Source organism: Bos taurus, chromosome 21, assembly GCF_002263795.3.
Source record: "Bos taurus isolate L1 Dominette 01449 registration number 42190680 breed Hereford chromosome 21, ARS-UCD2.0, whole genome shotgun sequence".
Classification (NCBI taxonomy): Eukaryota; Metazoa; Chordata; class Mammalia; order Artiodactyla; family Bovidae; genus Bos; species Bos taurus.
The window spans coordinates 37,195,539-37,211,905 of NC_037348.1; positions in this window are offsets into that span (position 1 = coordinate 37,195,539).

The following is a 16,367-nucleotide window of genomic DNA, read 5'->3' on the forward strand; positions in this document are numbered from 1 at the left end:
CCTGGGTTGGGAAGACCCCTTGGAGAAGGGAATGACTACCCACTGTAGTATTCTGGCCTGGAGAATTCCATGGACTGCATAGTCCACGGGGCTGTGAAGAGTCAGACTTGACTGAGCGACTTTCACTTTCACGTGTCTCTAAGGTTTTTGGAACCCAGGCACTGCCTTGGGACATCTTTTCTCATGCCCATTGCTGAAGGGCACAGAGAGCGCTAATACTAATATGTTTGAAGCATTCTGTGTCATGGGAGAAGGCAATGGCACCCCACTCCAGTACTGTTGCCTGGAAAATCCCATGGATGGAGGAGCCTGGTAGGCTTCAGTCCATGGGGTCGCTAAGAGTCAGACATGACTGAGCGAATTCACTTTCACTTTCCACTTTCATGCATTGGAGAAGGAAATGGCAACCCACTCCAGTGTTCTTGCCTGGAGAATCCCAGGGATGGAGAAGCCTGGTAGGCTGCAGTCCATGGGGTTGCACAGAGTCGGACACGACTGAAGCGACTTGGCAGCAGGCAGCAGTGTCATGACTACTAACATTCTGTTGACCAGAGCAAATAACATAGCCAATCCCATGTCAATGAGGTGGGGAAGTACACTGTGCCCACTACTGGAAGAAACACCAAGGATAAGAATGCAGAAAATGGGGAATATTGAGAATAAAAACCCAATTTGCTCTCACTTTTTAAAGGGTAATTGAGTTTTTTATCAAAAGACGGACAAAAAGATGCTTGACTGGAAAAAACTTCATATGTACAACACAAGGTCTAAGATACGACTTTAAAAGTACACTAGAAAAAGAAGTCAATATAGAAGAGATTGAGAAAGCTAATTTCTGTTAACTATATTTTAGAAAAGAAAAAGTTTATTTTTTTAAGGCATGCATAATTTAATTCTATAATGTAATTAGGTTCCAGTTTAGTCTCTTGGTGTGAAGAAATCTGATAGTAAAATTTTCAAAGATAATCTAAAGGACATCAAGATACTTAATCCTTTGTTTTATATTTTTCTTTCCTTTGAAAACATTTATTTACCCTGAATAAGCCAAATTAAAATGCACATGATTTCAATCATAATGGGAAAAGAAGTGCTCTGTAGTTTGGGGAGGTTTTTAGTGCAATCTTGGATTATCTTCACTCAATAACTTTATTCACTAATTCTCCACTATGCTCTACTGTCTTGATTCGTAATGGTATTAAAAAAACATAGGGCCTTATAAAACAGATTGCATTTAAGGTATTTTGTGAATACGTACTCCTTAAGGGGGAAGGATCTTCAAAAGTTCAATCCTTAAGTAAGGTGAAAGGAGAAGATTTAAGTTTCAGGGTGGAGGAGAAAGGTGTTGGAAAGTAGCAGGGACATACCCTTTCAGGGACATATCCCTTAAAAGCGACCCTCTTAAATTCACTTGCATAGCGTTTTAATTGCCTAGACTCTATATGCTTGAGGTCAGTTACCTAATTATTTTCCATATTGGACTTGTCCCCCAAACCCTTGCTTACATTCCCATGTGATGTGGTTCTTAAATATTTCTTGGGTTTCTTCTCTTCTCAGTCCTCCAATATCTGGTATCTGGACCTAATGTCCGGGACAGTGTTCAGTACACTAAGTGTGCTCCTTAAATTTCAAAGACAGAGGAAAGCAGAAGAGAAGGTCTCCATTGTACTCTCAAGGGAAAGCATTCTAAAAGTGCCCATCTCTGAATTCTCCCAGGAGTGCATGACACTGTATGCTTTCAGATGATGAGGATTTGGCTTTACAGTTCTGCTTTAGAGATTCAGAGTTCCTGTTTGTTATGATTGTCCCCTCTTGGGCTTGTCTGCCTCTTCCTTCTTCTAAGCATGACAGTGATATCAGCTGAATTTCACTCCAGCCTTTCTCCTGAAATTGGAAGCTTTGTATTTCCCCCTTGGCTCCAAGGATCCAATTTAAATGCTGTTTCAGCCCCTTGCTGCACAGGGAACCTACAGGATATATTCTGTCTGCCTTTGCCACGGAGGAGAGGCCTATCAAGCATGTGGTAGAAAACCTAAGGGGGCTTGCTTTACACTGGAATTGGCCAGTGCACTGAGCAGCTTGCTTCAGCCCTTATTGCAAACATGTTAATTCAGGCTTAGTTATGCTAAAACCTTGAAGGCCTGCCCTTTAAAAATTAAATCTGTTCTTTCACACAAATATTGGCTGAATATAAATTATACTGAGGTCCTAACTAAAGCTCTGCCACAGCTGTGAGAATAGCTAAGCACAAATTAGCTAGCTTAGCCTGAAAAACTGCCCATGGCATGAGGGAAGTGGAACTTTGTTCACACGTGTTTTGCTTTGCATCATGTCAAATTGCTGTCATGGCAAAGGACTGTTTCCTGAATAGTTTTTCAGAGCTCTGTGCCTTCGGAACTGATGCACCTGCAAATAGGCTTTATCAGAAAGATTTTGAGTGTCCAAATGTGTAACATACAGTGATCTCAGGTTATTTGTATATCTGAATATTCATTGTTTGGATCTCCTATGTTTGAATTGGTGTTAACAATTTAATATTATATTAAGTTAATCCTGGGAAATTGTTATTATTCAACCATTTTTGATCTATGAATGTAGCATAGATTTTCACATGGTTCAAGCTAATAGCTTTGATTTCTAAAACCAACTTAAATAATTTCTATTTTAGAATTCTAAATATCTAAATCACTAATTTATCAGTTAGTTTGTTAATATGAACAGTGGAGAAACTGGCCATCTTGAGTTCCCTTTTGAAGCCCTAGAGCTTTTTCTTTGACCGATGGAGTTCTTCAGGATGGAAAGGAGTCTTTGTGCTCTTTTCTTTATATTTACCAAGGCAGCCATACTGAGGGCTAGGGACTTCATGTTTTTTCCTTTTCTTTGGCTTCTCTCTTTCATGAAAAGTCCTCATTCTGTTCTCTTTTCTTAACTGATATCTTTAATTGGATGAGAAAAGTTTTTCTTCAAAGTTTTCCTAGGACAGAGTTCTGAAGAGAAACCTAGGCTTCTCTGCTTGTAAGTCCTAGAAGCCACAATCAGCTCAAGCAGCTACTTCTTACTTCTGAGCCGGTCTTCTTCCCTCGCAAGAATCAGACAGAACCCTCCTTTTTAACTAATGTGTGATTGTGAGGTTACCTAACCTATTTAAGCATCAGTTTCAGCATTGGTAAAATGGGGTTAAATACCACCTACCTCACAGGACTAATGTAATATTTAAATCTGTAATATATAAGCCATGAAACATTATTCTCTGTTTATAGTATATACTCAGTAAATGTTACCTCCTTTTTCTCTCTCTAGGTTCTTCAAACTCAAGACAAATTTCAAGTGGAGGGTTACACAGTATTACTTTGGGAAAATTCTATTCTCATTGGAAACTCAGAGTTAGAAAAGAGCCTTGGAATGCAAAATGTAGGGATTGAAATATCAATTAATCTCAAATATTTATAGTCCAAATCATTTTTTTTTCTTTCCTGTAGGCTTTGTACTAGTCCATGAGAAGAGATGAAGAGAAGTAAATTTTCAATTCAAGGCTTGAGAATACATTTTACACACACTGTATATAACATTTCCACAGATGGGATTTAAACTATCTTGGAATCATGGTAATACAGTGGAGGACTTCTGTGTAGTTTCAGATGTTTTAGTTTTTTTTTTCTTCTGATAATGTTAGATTCCTGTTAAAAGTTTTCTTGTTAAATGAACTTTGGCTTAGAATTAATGTTTTCTGTTGAGACTTCCCCTAGAAAATATAGTGATTGTATCACTATCAGTTCAGTTCAGTTCAGTGGCTCAGTCGTGTCGGACTCTTTGCGACCCCATGAATCACAGCACGCCAGGCCTACCTGTCCATCACCAACTCCCAGAGTTCACCCAGACTCAAGTCCATCGAGTCAGTGATGCCATCCAGCCATCTCATCCTCTGTCGTCCCCTTCTCCTCCTGCCCCCAATCCCTCCCAGCATCAGTCTTTTCCAATGACTCAACTCTTTGCATGAGGTGGCCAAAGCACTGGAGTTTCAGCTTTAGCATCATTCCTTCCAAAGAAATCCCAGGGCTGATCTCCTTCAGAATGGACTGGTTGGATCTCCTTGTAGTCCAAGGGACTCTCAATAGTCTTCCCCAACACCATAGTTCAAAGGCATCAATTCTTCGGCACTCAGCTTTCTTTACAGTCCAACTCTCACATCCATACATGACCACAGGAAAAACCATAGCCTTGACTAGACGAAACTTTGTTAGCAAAGTAATGTCTCTGCTTTTGAATATGCTATCTAGGTTGGTCATAACTTTCCTTCCAAGGAGTAAGCGTCTTTTAATTTCATGGCTGCAGTCACCATCCGCAGTGATTTTGGAGCCCAGAAAAATAAAGTCTGACACTGTTTCCACTGTTTCCCCATCTATTTCCCATGAAGTGATGGGACTGGATGCCATGATCTTCGTTTTCTGAATGTTGAGCTTTAAGCCAACTTTTTCACTCTCCACTTTCACTTTCATCAAGAGGCTTTTTAGTTCCTCTTCCCTTTCTGCCATAAGGGTGGTGTCATCTGCATATCTGAGGTTATTGATATTTCTCCCGGCAATCTTGATTCCAGCTTGTGCTTCTTCCAGTCCAGCATTTCTCATGATGTACTCTGCATATAAGTTAAATAAGCAGGGTGACAATATACAGCCTTGATGTACTCCTTAGTATCACTATAAGAGTATGCTAATGGCTTCCCTTTTGGCTCAGCTGGTAAAGAATCTGCCTGCAATGCAGGAGACCTGGGTTCAATTCCTGTGTTGGGAAGATCCCTTAGAGAAGGGAAAGGTACCCACTCTAGTACTCCTGCCCTGGAGATTTCCATGGACTGTATAGTTCATGGGGTCACAGAGAATTGAACACAACTGAGTGACTTTCACTTCACTTCACTTCAATCAGGATACATCTACTAATTTGTCAATGGCCGGTTTTTAAAAGATTTTATCATCTAGTTTCAACTATTGCTATTGAATATAAACTGTGTCCCTCACATTTTTCACATCACAGGTGGGTGTTAAGGACATCCATTTTCATTGAAGGAAATTATTTTATGAACATGATTCACTAAAATATATGACATGGAAATAAAATTCTTACACAAAAGTACGTGTATATTATCAAGAAAAATTATTTTTACTTTAAAGAAGTTGTATTCTGGCCAAAAGATAGTTCAAACAGTGTGCTATTATCTAAATGGCCAATCTGTTTCTAGATTGATGATTTTATGTTTACAAAGTAAAAATATTCCTTTGGAGACATTTTCATTAGCTGCTCTGCAGAAACTTTTGTTCCCCTTGATGATCCCACTTGTTAATGGTGCATTAAATATATACTGAGGCTTTTAGATTAGCTAATGGAGAAGGCAATGACACCCTACTCTAGTACTCTTGCCTGGAAAATCCCATGGATGGAGGAGCCTGGTAGGCTGCAGTCCATGGGCTCGCTAAGAGTCTGAGACGACTGAGTGACTTCACTTTCACTTTTCACTTTATGCATTGGAGAAGGAAATGGCACCCCACTCCAGTGTTCTTGCCTGGAGAATTCTAGGGATGGGGGAGCCTGGTGGGCTGCCTTCTATGGGGTTGTACAGAGTTGGACACGACTGAAGTGACTTAGCAGCAGCAGCAACTGGTGACAGTAAATTTGTGAAAGACACATACTAGAACATGCAAGCAGATCTTTTATGGGAGATCATTAATGTATTCTATGTTTTGCTTTTCAGATTATTTATAATTTTTACCCACTGAACAAAATGAAGGTCATTGACCATTGGAATCAGTTTTTGTAAAACTATATCTCTGTGTCTTCAATGTCTCTGTAAACTGTCAGATGTGTAAGAGTGGTATACTTAGGAAGGGGGCACGAAGGATCAAGGTAACGATTTACGGAATGTTTCTGTTGCTGGAGAACAGACAATGGGGGGCATTTTACCATCAGATTGTCAATGAATGCAAATGAAGGGGAATTTTGTATTGATACTGACATATATTTGGGAATGAAGAGTCACAGAACGTTAATGGAGCAAAGGACTCATAAAAAATAGAGGGAAATAACAGAGAGAAATGGACAGATATGTGTGGTTTCCTATCTTCTCTACTTTGTTATGGTAGCTTACAATTATTTTATTAAATTCCATTGAGAAATGAAGATATAAAAAAATTAGGTCATTTTGTAATCTAATAATACTCAGTTTATTTTGGTATATAGTATTCTAGATCTAGGTCTTGGAACAATTCTCAGTGGATATTCTACATACATCCTTAAACTCTTCATCATTCAGCAAGGCTTTGTGACACTAAGCCTCTAGATAGACACACAAAGATAAAACCCAAAAATCTGTGTTGGATTGGTAAAGCAGGATCTCTGCAGTCATTACTAATTTCATTTAGAATAAGAATTCCCCTGAAGAGCTGTCTTTGTGTCTAGATAACAGAATCCTATTTAAACTAAGAGTACTGGAAAAAGGTTTTATAAAGCATGAGATTTATAAATAAACAAAAACTGGGATGGGAATATCTGACCACCTTATGTGAAACAGTAGTCTATATTGACGATGCTAATATTAACTACTAAGCTCTTGTTACTGGGATATTGCCTGTATCCCTGGCCAACTTTAGTTGGAACAGTAATATTTTTGGATCTGGTTTCTTCTTTTGTCAGCCTTTGATATGTTTTTCTACAATATAAATGTTAATTTGTCTCATGGAGAGAGTCTTTTAAGTTCATCCCTTATGGATTTTTGGCCTTTTCTAAAACATCAATGCTGTTGAATAGTTCTATTTTACATAATTCTGTTTCTAATACTGTTTCATACATGAACACATTGCAAGAAATTTTAGAAGTCTGGAAGATCATCTCTCCTTATCTGAAATAGACTCAGTTCAGTTCAGTCGCTCAGTGGTGTCTGACTCTTTGCGACACCGTGAATCGCAGCACGCCAGGCCTCCCTGTCCATCACCAACTCCCAGAGTTCACTCAGACTCAAATCCATCGAGTCAGTGATGCCATCCAGCCATCTCATCCTCTGTCGTGCCCTTCTCCTCCTGCCCCCAATCCCTCCCAGCATCAGAGTCTTTTCCAGTGAGTCAACTCTTTGCGTGAGGTGGCCAAAGTACTGGAGTTTCAGCTTTAGCATCATTCCTTGCAAAGAAATCCCAGGGCTGATCTCCTCTAGAATGGGCTGGTTGGATCTCCTTGCAGTCCAAGGGACTCTCAAGGGTCTTCTCCAACACCACAGTTCAAAAGCATCAATTCTTCGGCGCTCAGCCTTCTTCTCAGTCCAATTTTCACATCCATACATGACCACAGGAAAAACCATAGCCTCGACTAGATGGACCTTTGTTGGCAAAGTAACATTTCTGCTTTTTAATATGCTATCTATGTTGGTCATAACTTTCCTTCCAAGGAGTAACGTCTTTTAATTTCATGACTGCAATCACCATCTGATTTTGGAGCCCCCAAAATTAAAGTCTGACACTGTTTCCACTGTTTCCCCATCTATTTCCCATGAAGTGATAGGACTGGATGCCATGATCTTCGTTTTCTGAATGTTGAGCTTTAAGCCAACTTTTTCACTCTCATATTTCACTTTCAACAAGAGACTTTTTAGTTCCTCTTCCCTTTCTGCCATAAGGGTGGTGTCATCTGCATATCTGAGGTTATTGATATTTCTCCTGGCAATCTTGTTTCCAGCTTGTGCTTCTTCCAGCCCAGCGTTTCTCATGATGTACTCTGCATAGAAGTTAAATAAGCAGGGTGACAATATACAGCCTTGACGTACTTCTTTTCCTATCTGGAACCAGTCTGTTGTTCCATGTCCAGCTCTAACTGTTGCTTCCTGACCTGCATACAGATTTCTCAAGAGGCAGGTCAGGTGGTCTGGTAGTCCCATCTCTTTCAGAATTTTCCACAGTTTATTGTGATCCACACAGTCAAAGGCTTTGGTATAGTCAATAAAGCAGAAATAGATGTTTTTCTGGAACTCTCTTGCTTTTTCGATGATCCAGTGGATGTTGGGAATTTGATCTCTGATTCCTCTGCCTTTTCTAAAACCAGATTGAATATCTGGAAGTTCACAGTTCATGTATTGCTGAAGCCTGGCTTGGAGACTTTTGAGTATTACTTTACTAGCATGTGAGATGAATGCAATTGTGTGGTAGTTTGAGCATTTTTTGGCATTGCCTTTCTTTGGGATTGGAATGAAAACTGACCTTTTCCAGTCCTGTGGCCACTGCTGAGTTTTCCAAATTTGCTGGCATATTGTGTGCAGCACTTTCACAGCATCATCTTTCAGGATTTGAAAGAGCTCAACTGGAATTCCATCACCTCCACTAGCTTTGTTCATAGTGATGCTTTCTAAGTCCCACTTGACTTCACATTCCAGGATGTCTGGCTCTAGGTAAGTGATCACACCATCGTGATTATCTTGGTCATGAAGCTCTTTTTTGTACAGTTCTTCTGTGTATTCTTGCCACCTCTTCTTAATATCTTCTGCTTCTGTTAGGTCCATACCATTTCTGTCCCTTATCGAGCCCATCTTTGCATGAAATGTTCCCTTGGTGTCTCTAATTTTCTTGAAGAGATCTCTAGTCTTTCCCATTCTGTTGTTTTCCTCTATTTCTTTGCATTGATCGCTGAGGAAGTCCTTCTTATCTCTCCTTGCTATTCTTTGGAACCCTGCATTCAGATGCTTATATCTTTCCTTTTCTAGTTTGATTTTTGATTCTCTCCTTTTCATAGCTATTTGTAAGGCCTCCTCAGACAGCCATTTTGCTTTTTTGATTTCTTTTCCATGGAGATGGTCTTGATCCCTGTCTCCTGTACAATGTCAGGAACCTCCGTCCATAGTTCATCAGGCACTCTGTCTATCAGATCTATTCCCTTAAATCTATTTCTCACTTCCACTGTATAATCATAAGGGATTTGATTTAGGTCATACCTCAATGGTCTAGTGGTTTTCCCTACTTTCTTCAATTTAAGTCTGAATTTGGCAGTAAGGACTTCATGGTCTGAGCCACAGTCCACTCCCAGTCTTGCTTTTGCTGACTGTATAGAGCTTCTCCATCTTTGGCTGCAAAGAATACAATCAATCTGATTTCGGTGTTGACCATCTGGTGATGTCCATGTGTAGAATCTTCTCTTGTGTTGTTGGAAGAGGGTGTTTGCTATGACCAGTGCATTCTCTTGGCAAAACTCTATTAGCCTTTGCCCTGCTTCATTCTGTACTCCAAGGCCAAAATTGCCTGTTACTCCAGGTATTTCTTGACTTCCTACTTTTGTATTCCAGTCCCCTGTAATGAAAATGACATCTTTTTTGGGTGTTAGTTCTAAAAGGTCTTGTAGGTCTTCATAGAACCATTCAACTTCAGCTTCTTCAGCGTTACTGGTTGGGGCATAGGCTTGGATTACTGTGATATTGAATGGTTTGCCTTTGAAACAAACAGAGATCTTTCTGTCATTTTTGAGATTGCATCCAAGTACTGCATTTCAGACTCTCTTGTTGACCATGATGTCTACTCCATTTCTTCTAAGGGATTCTTGCCTACAGTAGCAGATACAATGGTCATCTGAGTTAAATTCATCCATTCCAGTCCATTTTAGTTCACTGATTCCTAGAATGTCAACGTTCACTCTTGCCATTTCCTGTTTGACCACTTTCAATTTGCCTTGATTCATGGACCTGACATTCCAGGTTCCTATGAAATAGACTCATGCTTACTATAATCAGATCTTCTAAAAGAACACACTCCTTGTGACTGTCTTCTGAAGCAGGTCTTAAGAGACTTTCCTGACTTTTAATGATAGAAAAGACCTTCTAGGTGTTATGTAGCTCTTATCCCCCAGAGCTGGGTTGTAGTTGCTTTAGAGAAGCATGTGTTTGAATTTCATATGATTTCTATGTTTTAAAGTCAGTGCTAAGTTTCACAAATGAAGTGACCATCAAGACTTGTAAAGCATGAAAAATAAGCCATTACTATCATTGATTTAGAAAATAACACTGAATAAAATAAAAACATAAATAGAGTTAGTACCTCTAAACCTAGGCTGTTTTATTTCCTAATACTTAGGTAATAATCAGAGACCCATAATAGACATATCTTGACAGATAAACACCTATTTCCATATTAGAACTTTCATTTGTTGTTTTTTATTTGCTAAGTCATGTCCAACTCTTTGTGACCCCGTGGACTGCATCATGCCAATCTTCCCTGTCCTTCATAACTTTGCTCAAACTCATGTCCACTGAGCTGGTGATACCATCCAGCCATCTTATCCTCTGTCACTGCCTTCTCCTCCTGCCCTCAATGTTTCCCAGCATTAGGGTCTTTTTCAATGAGCTGGCTCTTCACATCAGGTGGCCAAAGTATTGGAGCTTCAGCTTCAGCATCAGTCCTACTCTTGATCAGAACTTTCATAGATAATCATAATTCTGGAAAAAAAATTGTGAAATTTCCTCTAAGTGGAAGGAAGGTTGAACAAATCACTAGTTTCAAATAACTATAGATGGAAACACAATATCCTCAGCTGCTCTAAATCATATAAATGAAGCTGAGTGACAGGGCTGAGATGCACCTCTTGCTGGCTTTTACTCTTGGTCAACCTGCCAAATCCCACCTACTCCTGAGAAAATGCAGTTTATAACATCTGTAACGTCCAGAATAGAGCTAATTGCTATATTCACAATAAGTTGTTGGTGAAGAGTTAATGATTTGATAAATGGAACTGTTAATGCAATGCAAATTATATGGACAGCCTGTGTCTTTGGTGATCTTTATTTACTTAGGCAATGATTATCTAACCATTGCTTCTACAAATTATTAAATCCCTATCAAGAATTGTTATAAGTTTTTCTGCCAAGGACTTTTTATTATGAGTGTTCCAATTACATGAAGGAGGACTTAAGGTCTAAGAACATGTTTTGAAATTAATTTATAAATTAGCTTTATAAATGTACACTGACTATATGTTCTGTTCTGTCAATGTGTTATATAATTTTTACCTCCTGAAAGTTCAGATTCACTATTTTAGATTATATTTTTTCATTATTTTGTGTTCTAAAGGAGCTATTAAATGAACTCAATTATTTTCTTTTAGTGGATATTTGAAAAGAAAATTGTTGGCTGTCTCTTCAAGTAAAGTAAACATACGCAACAGTAAGGATATCAGTATCATTCAGTATCTGTAGGCTTCTACTCTTGACTGAATGTTGTTTAATAGTGTTCTAAGGTCATGATTTCTGCTGCAGGTCATCATCATCATTCATATGTATTAAGCGCTTCTAAAGTAATGGGCTGTCTGTCTATCGTCTATCTCTGTACGCTCTAAAACCAGAGTTTCATATAATGTCAGATAAGATAGACAAGTGATCAAATATATTGTCTCATGGAAAGATTGGGAATAGCAGAGTGATCAAGACTGTGGTCAGCCTAAATAATTCAACTTCCTCTGAGGCCTTTGAGGTCTGCGGGCAAAGGAATGTGAATTTTTAACTGTCTGCACTCCTAATTTCCCAGTGGAATGAAAATAGTTCTGAAAAATCATAGCATTTTTTTTCCCCTGCAGAATATACTTACTCCAGAAACAGAAAAAAACATTTAGAAAATTTAAAAATTGTGTTAAAAAGTTTAAAAAGTAGGTGGTAGTATAAGAAAAAATACATAATGCATGGAACTGAATAAAAATTATTAAATTAAAACAATGTGAGCAATGAGTAATGGTCATGATAATGCTGAAAAAATAAACCATTTAAGAAGATGAAAAGCTAAAGGAGGAGGTTCCAAGTCAGAGAGAAAAGATGTGATATGGAGGACAGACCCAAAAGATTAAAAAAAAAAATGACTTATGAAGGAGAAGTCATAATTAAATAAATAATTATAGCACACTGTCCTAAACTTAGAAAGACTTGAATCTTTGGATTGAAAAGATTTGCTGAACATGTCAGTATTCACTTAAAAAATTTATATTTACATATACACTGAATTTTTGTTTTATACTTAAAAGTAAATTTAAAAGATTCTGTAAGGATCCAATTAGGCTACAAAATAGGTTCAGACAAAAGGAAAAGGAATCACACTTGTTTTCATATTTTTCATATAAAAGATATTGGATTAACAGAGAATTTCCTCAGGTCTAAGGACTCATATATATGTGTGAGAACAACAGAAGAGTATTCTAAGATTTCTCATATCCACTTCCTAAAGAAGGTGTTCAAATAAAGGCATAAAAACCATGACTTAATGAAAGAATAAGTTGCTTTTGCAGAGGGTATTGAAGCCAAATAAATAAAGATCTTTCTTACAAATTAATGAAATTTTTAAAATAAATTCTGAGCTAGAAACACATGATTCCATAACAGTAAAAATAAGACACCAATATTTCAAATATTTTTTTTAAAACAGGAGAAAATGATAGTGGGTCAGTGGGAGGTCTAGGAGGGTGGCATACTGAATCTTCGGTTCTACGCTTTGAAGTTAATAGATTATTTTTTTCTTATTATTATCACTGATTACTAGACAAAATAATGTTAACTAAATACAAGCATGAATACATTAATATAAAAGTATATCTTTCAGATAGCTAGGAACCAAAGCAAAGAGAATACACATTGAAAAGCTTATGAAACATAATATAATGAATAATTCCACTTTTATAGAAATATTTCATATATATGTAAATGTACATTAAACAAACATTTATAATATTCCATTGAAAGATAATCATCTTTAGGTATTGATGGTAGATTATTACAGATTTTGTATATTTTTATTTTACATAGTTTCAGCTGCTGCTGCTGCTGCTAACTCACTTCAGTCGTGTCCGACTCTGTGCGACCCCATAGACGGCAGCCCACCAGGCTCCCCCGTCCCTGGGATTCTCCAGGCAAGAACACTGGAGTGGGTTGCCATTTCCTTCTCCAATGTGTGAAAGTGAAAAGTGAAAGTGAAGTCACTCAGTCGTGTCCGACTCTTAGCGACCCCATGGACTGCAGCCTACCAGGATCCTCCGTCCATGGGATTTTTCAGGTAAGAGTACTGGAGTGGGGTGCCATCGGCAGTGACTATTAATTATACGATGATACAAAATAAATAATAGTGACTTGTTTTTACTAATATCAAAATTTAAACTAATTTTACATACATACAATGCCATTACTTAATACTTCTAGAAAAGTTTAGCTAATAGAATATTTTCAGTGACAAATGAAATTAAACCTGATTATTTTGAATTATTTAGTTGAAGTCAGTTACTTTTTAATATATAATGAAAATGGCACTTATTGAAGAAAGAAAGATTTAGCTGTGTATTTATCATATATCCAAGTTAATATATAATGGGAATTGAGAATAGTTACTGTGTCATGGAAAGAGCCAAGCTGAGTCTTAAAACAGTACTACCATGTAAACACATGCTCTCAACATTACTTAAAGAGGCAAAGACTTAAAAATTTCAGAGATTCCATATTCAGGAAAATGTTCAAAACAAGATCAAAGTTAAGTTTCATTTGGTTTTAAGTCTTCTCTTAAGAAAGTACACGAGTTTAGTAAAGAATATTTTGGGAATGAGCCTATCTGATATTATTTAGGGCTCCCCTAGTATCTCAGACAGTAAATAATCTGCCTGCAAGGCAGGAGACTTGGATTTGATCCCTAGGTTGGGAAGATACCCTGGAGAAGGGAATGGCTACTCACTCCAGTATTCTTGCCTGGAGAATTCCATGAAGAGAGGAGTCTGGTGGGCTACAGTCTGTGGGGTTGCAAAGAGTTGGACAAAGTGAGTGACTATATTATCCACAGATTAATAATTGAATGAGAGATGATGCTTCAAATTTCCTCTGCTTTTACAATTTCACCATGAAAAATTAGGGAAAAGACAACAGATGTCTTTATAATTTTGACATAGCTCAGACGGTAAAGAATCTGCCTGCAATGCAGGAGACTGCAGTTGGATCCCTGGGTTGCAGAATCCCATGGACAGAGGAGCCTGGTGGGCTACAGTCCATGGGGTTGCAAAGAGTCAGACACTAGTGAGTGACTAACACTACTACTACTTACACTATTGACAAGAGAGAGTTTATTTCCAATTACCAGATGATTTAAGGCCTGTGGAAAACTGATTTGTCTCCTGGTCGATGGTTTTTTACTAAATAGAAGGAGCTTATTTTAAAAGAAAAGCTAATCTTATGTATTGTCTGTAATTGAAATTGGGTTGAGAAATCAAAATACCTTTGTCTTTAGAAGTTATATTGTAATAGAAACTAAGATTATATTCCAGTCTTTATAAAAGTATGCTTTAATAGAAAAATGTTGTGTGGTAAGCATTGCTTATTCCAAATTTTCCTCAGAAGAGTTAACTAGAAGAAATCATATGAGCTAATTGTGCCAGAATCTAATTTGGTTCATGGAAATTGCATTTGTCACCCACTTTTCTCTTTCCAATACCCTCCCACCACAGGCTGACTCAATAGGTGGAGCAGGTGTCATTAATTCCAGTGAACTCACAAAATGTTGAATGTTGTTCCCATTGCAAGTCACTACTGGAATTTTATTCTTTAATCCCTATGGAAATTCACCATTCTTTGTTGACTTAAAACTTAGTTGATTCATACAAGAATTTAAATAAAACTTATCTTGTGTTTATGTTTTCCTATTCTGATTGTTAAGGGAAATGAATCAGAGGATAAGAGAAATGGTAATACTTTTTGATCAAAATTCAGGTACAAAATGTCTCTTGCAGTTTATTCTTTGTTGCATTGGCTAAACATACACTTTTCATTTATTAAGCTTCAGTTCAGTTCAGTCTCTCAGTCATGTCTGACTCTTTGCAACCCCATGAATCGCAGCATGCCAGGCCTCCCTGTCCATCACCGACTCCCGGAGTTTACTCAAACACATGTCCATCGAGTCGGTGATGCCATCCAGCCATCTCATCCTCTGTCGTCCCCTTCTCCTCCTGACCCCAATCCCTCCCACCATCAGAGTCTTTTCCAATGAGTCAACTCTTCGCATGAGGTGGCCAAAGTATTGGAGTTTCAGCTTTAGCATCAGTCCTTCCAAATAACACCCAGGACTCATCTTCTTTAGAATGGACTGGTTGGATCTCCTTGCAGTCCAAGGGACTCTCAAGAGTCTTCTCCAACACCAAAGTTCAAAAGCATCAGTTTTTTGGTGCTCAGCTTTCTTCACAGTCCAACTTTCACATCCATACATGACCACTGGAAAAACCATAGCCTTGACTAGACGGACTTTGTTGTCAAAGTAATGTCTCTGCTTTTGAATATGCTGTCTAGGTTGGTCATAACTTTCCCTCCAAGGAGTAAGCGTCTTTTAATTTCATGGCTGCAACCACCATCTGCAGTGATTAGACTCTAAAATTGGAAGCTATTTTCTTTATAGTTATATCATATATGAAGTTGGTCTTTCCCATGTAAAGTTCTAGAGAGAGATTGGGGAAAGTCTTTATATATATATATTTGTTTATAAAAAAGTTGTGGTAAATTCAGAGTTTGAAAACCATTGATTCTTACCCTACAAATGATTCTCTTCTTTTTTACAGTTAGTCTCCTCTGTCAATAAATTACTTTATCTTATGTGAGTTAAGCATTATCATGACTTTATTATGTAATTAATAAAATAAAACTAGGGGCAAGGGATAGATTGGAAGTGATGAACTGTAGCCCATCAGGATTCTCTGTCCATAGGATTTCCCAGGCAAGAATATTAGAGTGGGTTGCTGTTGCCTCTTCCAGAGGAATCTCCCTGACCCAGGGATCAAACCCAGGTCTCCTGCATTGCAGGCACACTCTTTACCTGCTGGGCCATTGGAGAAGCCTGTTGTACACACTACTATATTTAAAATATATAGCAAACAAGGACCTACTGTATAACACAGGGAATGCTGATCAATATTCAGTAATAACCTGAGTAACTAACCAAACTGATCACATGGATCACAGCCTTGTCTAACTCAATGAAACTATGAGCCATCCCATGTAGGGACACCCAAGATGGATGGGTCGTGGGGGAAATTTCTGACAAAACATGGTCCACTGGAGAAGGGAGTGGCAAACCACTTCAGTATTCTTGCCTTGAGAACCCCATGAACAGTATAAAAAGGCAAAAAGGTATGACACTGAAAGATGAACTCTCCAGGTCACTAGGTGCCCAATATGCTATTGGAGAAGAGTGGAGAATCAACTCCAGAAAGAATGAAGAGGCTGAGCCAAAGCAAAATCACTGCACAGTTGTGGATGTGAATGGTGATGGAAACAAAGCCTGATGTTGTAAAGAACAATATTGCATAGGAACCTGGAATGTTAGGTCCATGAATCGAGGTAAATTGGAAGTGGTCAA